Source organism: Pristis pectinata, chromosome 8, assembly GCF_009764475.1.
Source record: "Pristis pectinata isolate sPriPec2 chromosome 8, sPriPec2.1.pri, whole genome shotgun sequence".
NCBI classification, from domain to species: Eukaryota; Metazoa; Chordata; class Chondrichthyes; order Rhinopristiformes; family Pristidae; genus Pristis; species Pristis pectinata.
The window spans coordinates 27,529,426-27,535,723 of record NC_067412.1 but is presented as its reverse complement, the minus strand read 5'-3'; positions in this window follow the sequence as shown (position 1 = coordinate 27,535,723).

The following is a 6,298-nucleotide window of genomic DNA, read 5'->3' as shown; positions in this document are numbered from 1 at the left end:
GTCCATTGTAGAGTCCCACACCAACAACATCCTGGGATGGAGAATTAAAGTAAACGGTAACTGAAAGCTGAGGATCACTCTTGGGGACTGAACACACAAAGCAGTCACCCCAACCTGCATTTCGTTTTCCAATTTAGAGGACACCAAGTTGTGAGCACCAAATGCAATGCACTAAATTGGAGGAAATTCAAGTGAATCACTGCTTCACCTGGAGGCAGTGTTTGGGTTCCTAGGTGGTGGGTGGGGATGAGGTAAAAGTGCAGATGTTGCATTTCTTGCATTTGTATGGGATGGTGCTGTGAGGAGGGATGGATGTTTGTGGAGATGGAAAAGTAACTCAGGAGGTCATGGTGGGAACTGTCCATCTGGAATGCTGTAAGTGTGAACAGGGGAGTTTGTGTCTGGTGGTGGCAAAAGATCAAAGGGGGCAGATATTAGAGGATTTTCTGTTGAATGTGGAGCCTGGTAGGATGAAAGGTGAGGACAAGGAGAACCCTATCCTTGTTAACAATGGCAGAGAGAAAACCTCAGTTAAGGAAAAGTAAGACATGTTGGAAGCACTGTTGTGAAAGGTGCCTTATCAAAACAAATATGACACAGCTGGAGAAACAGGGAGAATGGGGGAGGTGCAGTCAAGATGGCTATGGGAGTATAATGCTTGCAAGTCAGAGGGTGGATTACTGGATATAATTAAGGAGGTAGGTGAATTTCTAAATACAAGATGCATTCAAGAGGAATGGAGGGAAAGCAGGAATATGGTATTGAAACAAAGGATAATATTGAGTGGTGGAGTAGGCTGAATGGTCTACTTCTGAAGTTATTTTCTTTTTGCTATGTTTCAATGCTGTTATCTTATTGATGGGCAGATCAGGCATGTGCCCTATCTCTGTTCTGTTTCTTACATTCATACATGGTGCTATTCCCATTGCCCGGGAGTAGAACAAAATGATCTCCTCCTTCAACACATCTTTAGGGAAGTAGAATGCCTTATTATGTCACTGTGTGGATGTCTAAGGTGGTATTCTTTACAGTATTAAAATACATGTAGAATGGCCTTTCCATGTTCACTTTTGTTGAATTACATAAGCTAACATATCTACTTTAAAAGTTTGCCAATTTTATATAGTGAGTTTCTGAGCCATAGAGACCACCATGTTGCCAGATTTGATCCTTGCTTTGGACAGAGTCCTTATGTGTCCAGTAACTCCTGATGAAAATGGATTGTGAGCTGAAAAAGTTTTGACCTCTCTACACTCCTCCTCTACAGTGAAATAGCCTGCTTTCAGTCCCTTTCCCCAAAGCTTACACATAAGTAGTGTGGACTTAGAAGTAAATCTCACACAGAACCCTAAATTCTGGAAAGATCCTAGTAGATTGGAAAATTGCACATGACACCATTATTAAAAAGAGGAAGAAGGTAGAAAACTATGGGCTAATTAGTCTGACACCTGTCATTGGGAAAATGTGCCAATCCATTATCGCAGAAGTAGAAGCAGGATTTTTAAAATTCATTTTTCAAGATCTAGGTATCGCTGGCAAGGTCGGTATTTATTGCCCATTCCTAATTGTTCTTTAAGAAGTGGCAGTGAGCCATCTTCTTGAACTGCTGCAGTGTTTATCAGTTGTGGAACGTTGAAATGGTTTGCTAGACCATTTGATTTAATTACATTACATCTAGGGTCACAGCTGGGGAGGATGTTAGATTTGCAGTGGGATATAGACAGACTGAGTGAATGGCCAAAAGACTGTCAAATGGAGTTTAATGTGGGGAAGTGTGAGGTCATACACTTCAGTAAGGGAAATCACAAGGCAGATTATTATCTAAATGGAGACTGAAGGTGAGTGAAGTACAGAAGGATCGAGGTGTTCTAGTGCATGATACACAAAGAACTAGCAGGCAAATACAAGTAGCTGAGAATGCAAACAGAATTTTGGCTTAATTGCAAAGGGGTGGGAGTTTAAAAATAGGGAGGTTTTGTTGCAATTGTACAGGGTGTTGGTGAGGCCTTAAATGGATACTTCATACAGGTTTGGTTCCCTTATGTAAAAAAGATATAGCAACATAGTAGGCAGCACAAAAGAGATTCACCAGGGACAAGAGGGTTGTCCTACCAAGAGAGACTAAATAGTTTGGAGCTGCATTCCTTGGAATTCAGAAGAATGAGGGGTGATTTAAGTGGGATTGACAGGGTGTATGTTGGGATGCTTTCATTCGTGGGAAAATCTTGAACAAGGGGACATAACTACAAGATAAAGGATGGTCATTTAAAACTGAAGTACATTGAGGTTTCTTCTAGCAGAGGCTTCTAGCAGAATTGAGATTTCTTCTAGCAGAATCTCTGGAATTGTCTGCCCCAGCGAGTGGTGGAAGCTGGATCATTAGAAGTATTTGAAGTGTAAGTGTATAAATATTTGATAGATCAAGGAATAGAGGGGTGTAGAGAAATGGAACAGAAGAGTTGAGGCCAGCCATGATCATATTAAATGGTGGAGCAGACTTGAAGGGCCTGATGGGCTGCTTCTGCATTTTCTTGTGTTCTTCTTTCTTTCCCCAAATGGAAAAATGGCATTAGTGAACCAAATGGATTTTTACTACAATCAAAGAGAAACCAGTAGCTATAGTGTATTTAGATTTACAAAATGCATTCAATTAGAATCACAAAAAAGGTTATTGTAAAGAGCTTGTTGCATTGGTCATAATACCTTTGTATGGATAGAGAATTAGCTAATTAATAGAAAAGAGAACTGGTATTAACAGATCGTTTTCAGTTCAGTAAATTGTAACCAATGTAGTATCAAACCCCTCAGTCTTTTGTGAATACCTGTAGTTGTAAAACTATAAATTTTAAGGCATGATGGGACACTTGGGTTAAAGAATTATGTGGCTAAAATGTAAACCACACATGTGCTGGTGTTTCTGCAATAAGGATGTTTGGTTTTGCAATTACCTAAAGATATGGTATAGAACTAAGACAAGGTGTAGATGACTCTTTATGGAAGTGTTTCAGTTGTCTACATTTAGAAAAATTACAAAAGCCAAACTGAACTTGTGTGGATATTAAGTCATGAAGACAGGGGAGTATTGTTCATAAGACTGGGGTCAGCAGGTGTGAATGATCTGTATGAATGGGCAATAATGGTAAACAATGGCCAAAATACCACGAGAATGGATCAAAAAATTGACTTGGGGTCTTCAATGGCTGTAGGATTTTTGACTACTAGATCCAATGAAATCAAGTGGATTCTGCTAAAGACTATATTTGGACATTGATTAAGTGGCCTTTGAGTATCAAGGGATAAAGCTAAGTATGTGGAAGAAAGATTCACATATACTTAAGGACTGCATAGGAAAGAAGTGAGCAGACAGGATGACATTGGCATTGGGGGAGGTGCTCTGGAGTTCAAGGGTTATGATATATTGTCAACGATCACCTGCTGTTAAGTATGGATTTTGGCAGTGATCTTTTACACAAGCTACTGATTGCTGCTCAATTTGTCTGTCTAAAATCCACTCCTTTCTTACATCAGTAGCATGCAACAGGGATCAATCATGGACCTGAACAATGCAGTCTGTATTAATGACTTAGTCATTATTGTATTATAGCAAAAAAAACTGAAGATGCGGGAAATCCCAAAATACAGGATATGCCATAAATCAGGCATGTGTGGAGAAAGAAACAGAATTAACATTTCAAGTGATGAATGAAGTCATTCACCTGAAATATTTAACAAAGCTTTTCACTCCATAGCCTGCCAGACCTGCTGAGTGTTTCCAACATTTTCTTTATTTTGGTGCACCTGCTGATACAAAGGTAGATGGGATAGCAAATTGTGAAGGGTTTTCCAATGGCATACAGTTAACTAGACAAAAGATTTGCAGGTATGTGATGTGATCTACTTTCATCGACAAGAAAATGTTTAGAAGGGTTATTGCAGAATGTTGTACAATGTTCTAAATATCATTGTATATGAAACACAATGTTTGCATAGACACATGTAATCAAGAAGTGCCTTTATTACAGTATGGTACCAAAATGTTGCTACAAACTATTGTGTAGAGCACACAGTTGGAATACTAACATGGAGGTTCCAATGCATAGGATCGCAAGAGGCTGCAGAGGGTTGTAGACTCAGCCAGCTTAATCACAGGCATGACCCTCCCCACCAAGGACATCAAGAGGCAGTGCCTCAAAAAGTGGCATCCATCACGAAAGGACCCTCACCATCCAAGACATGCCCTCTTTTTGTTCCTATCATCAGAAGTATCCACACACAATTCAGAAACAGCTTCTTCCCCACCATCAGATGTCAGAAGTCAATGAACCCATCAATACTACCTCATTATTCTTTTTTACACTATTTTTGTATTTTATGGCTTTGCACTGTACTGCTGGCTCTGAACAAATTTAATGGCACATTGCTGATAATAAATCTGATACTCCGTAAAGATTTGAGCACTGTATGTGTGATATAGTTACTTGGGAAGCATTTAAGCACAAACTCCTGACATGAAGGCATCTTATGAGGAACAATTTGAGCCTACATTTATTTAAAAACAAGAGCTGACATTCTTAAAACACTTAGTCTGAGGGGGGTGGCTTGACAGGGTACATGGATTTTGGCTAATAGGGCATTCAAAGGTTAGGGGGGCACAGGGAAGTGTAATTGAAGCCAAGATTATATAAGCCGTGATGTTACATTTCTTGCTCTTACAAAGGGAGTCTCATCCGGCCCTCTAATAATCAATACCTGTGTCATTGTTTAAAATTAGCATTATTGAAATGGCTATGAAACTTGCTGATAGATTAATGTGAAATTACACAAAACCTCAACATGGAAATTCCTTAGTTTATAATCCTTTAGACTCCCACATTATGCACTGAAGGCTATGAGCCCAAAACTCCATTTCTAGATGTTATTTTGTACCCTGGTAGTCCAAATAAAATTAGCTTGATTTCTCTTCAAGTACCAACTCAGGTATTGTTTTATGGTAGTCAGTAGACATACAATGATTCTGACATTCCAGTAGCTTTCATATACAAGCATTAGCTCAGTATGGAATTTCACTATAAACTGACATTATTCTGAAGTCCATATACTCATTTAGCTAGAATTATTGGATAGTCAATGATTAGAACTAAAGTCAACTCTTCATTTATGTAGTATACCTGAATGGCTGAAACCCAACTTTCCACTCTATACAATACATAATGACAATGAATGATGCTAAAAGAGTAACTCTTTAGCTTGTTAATGGATTAGATACCTAAAGTTTGATCCAAGTATCCCAAGTTTAAATCTTCTGATTTATTTACCTCCAACTTACAGTTCCAGGAATATTTATGCATAGCACTAAACATATACAAATGATCTGACTTTACACAAAACCAAATGGTTAAGTTTTGGGGGTGTAGGGAAGGGAGAAAAACCTTTTGTTAGAGCTAATTAAAGAGGTATTGTTCAGTTGAATACCTTATTAAAATGTTTTAAATGTGCTTTGATCCACTCATCTGGGTTTTGGCACTAATTGCTAGATGTCTGTGGTTTGTAGTAACTTCCCACTCTGTAACAATGGTCAGGAAACACATGCGTTTGTACACTCCACTACTTTGTGAAAGGTGGAGGTTAAAGACATTAAACCAACTGGGAGGAGAGGGAAGAAAATTAGACAATTAGTAGAAAAATCAATGTTTTGTGTACCATTTTAAATGGAGTTATTCTCTCACCCTCCCCTCCAAAAAAAAATAATTGTTAACCAAATGCACATTAACTAATCTCCCAAGTCTGGAGCAAGTAGTAACCAGACATATTCTATAACAAGACTAGAGTAGTTCTATTTATCCACCACTGATCTAGTTTGTAAATTCTGATTGAAATGATCACTAAAATTACAATTTAATAAGCTCAAACTTACCTAGAACTTAAGTGGAAAAATACCATCCTGTCTTCAAGTGCCCAGAGAAATTGGTCAATAGCATAGCAATTAAGAACACTGTAGTGGAAAAAATCCACTCCAAGTTCTGTTAATCAAGATAGCATTGGCCTTTGCAATCTCATGACCATTAGTAAGAAGAATACAATCTTTCCCTTGGGACAAGACCTTAATTGAGGAAGGATGCATCTTCTAATCCCACATTGCAAGGCAAGGGCTGAACAAGATTACTATTTATTATTGATGCCATGATCTTCTCATACAATGAAGATTAAACAGCCCAGCCTGCACCAAACAAACCTGAAAGAGGAATTCATAACAGCACAGTAGACAATTGTTTTTAAAAATAAACAGCAATCTACACAA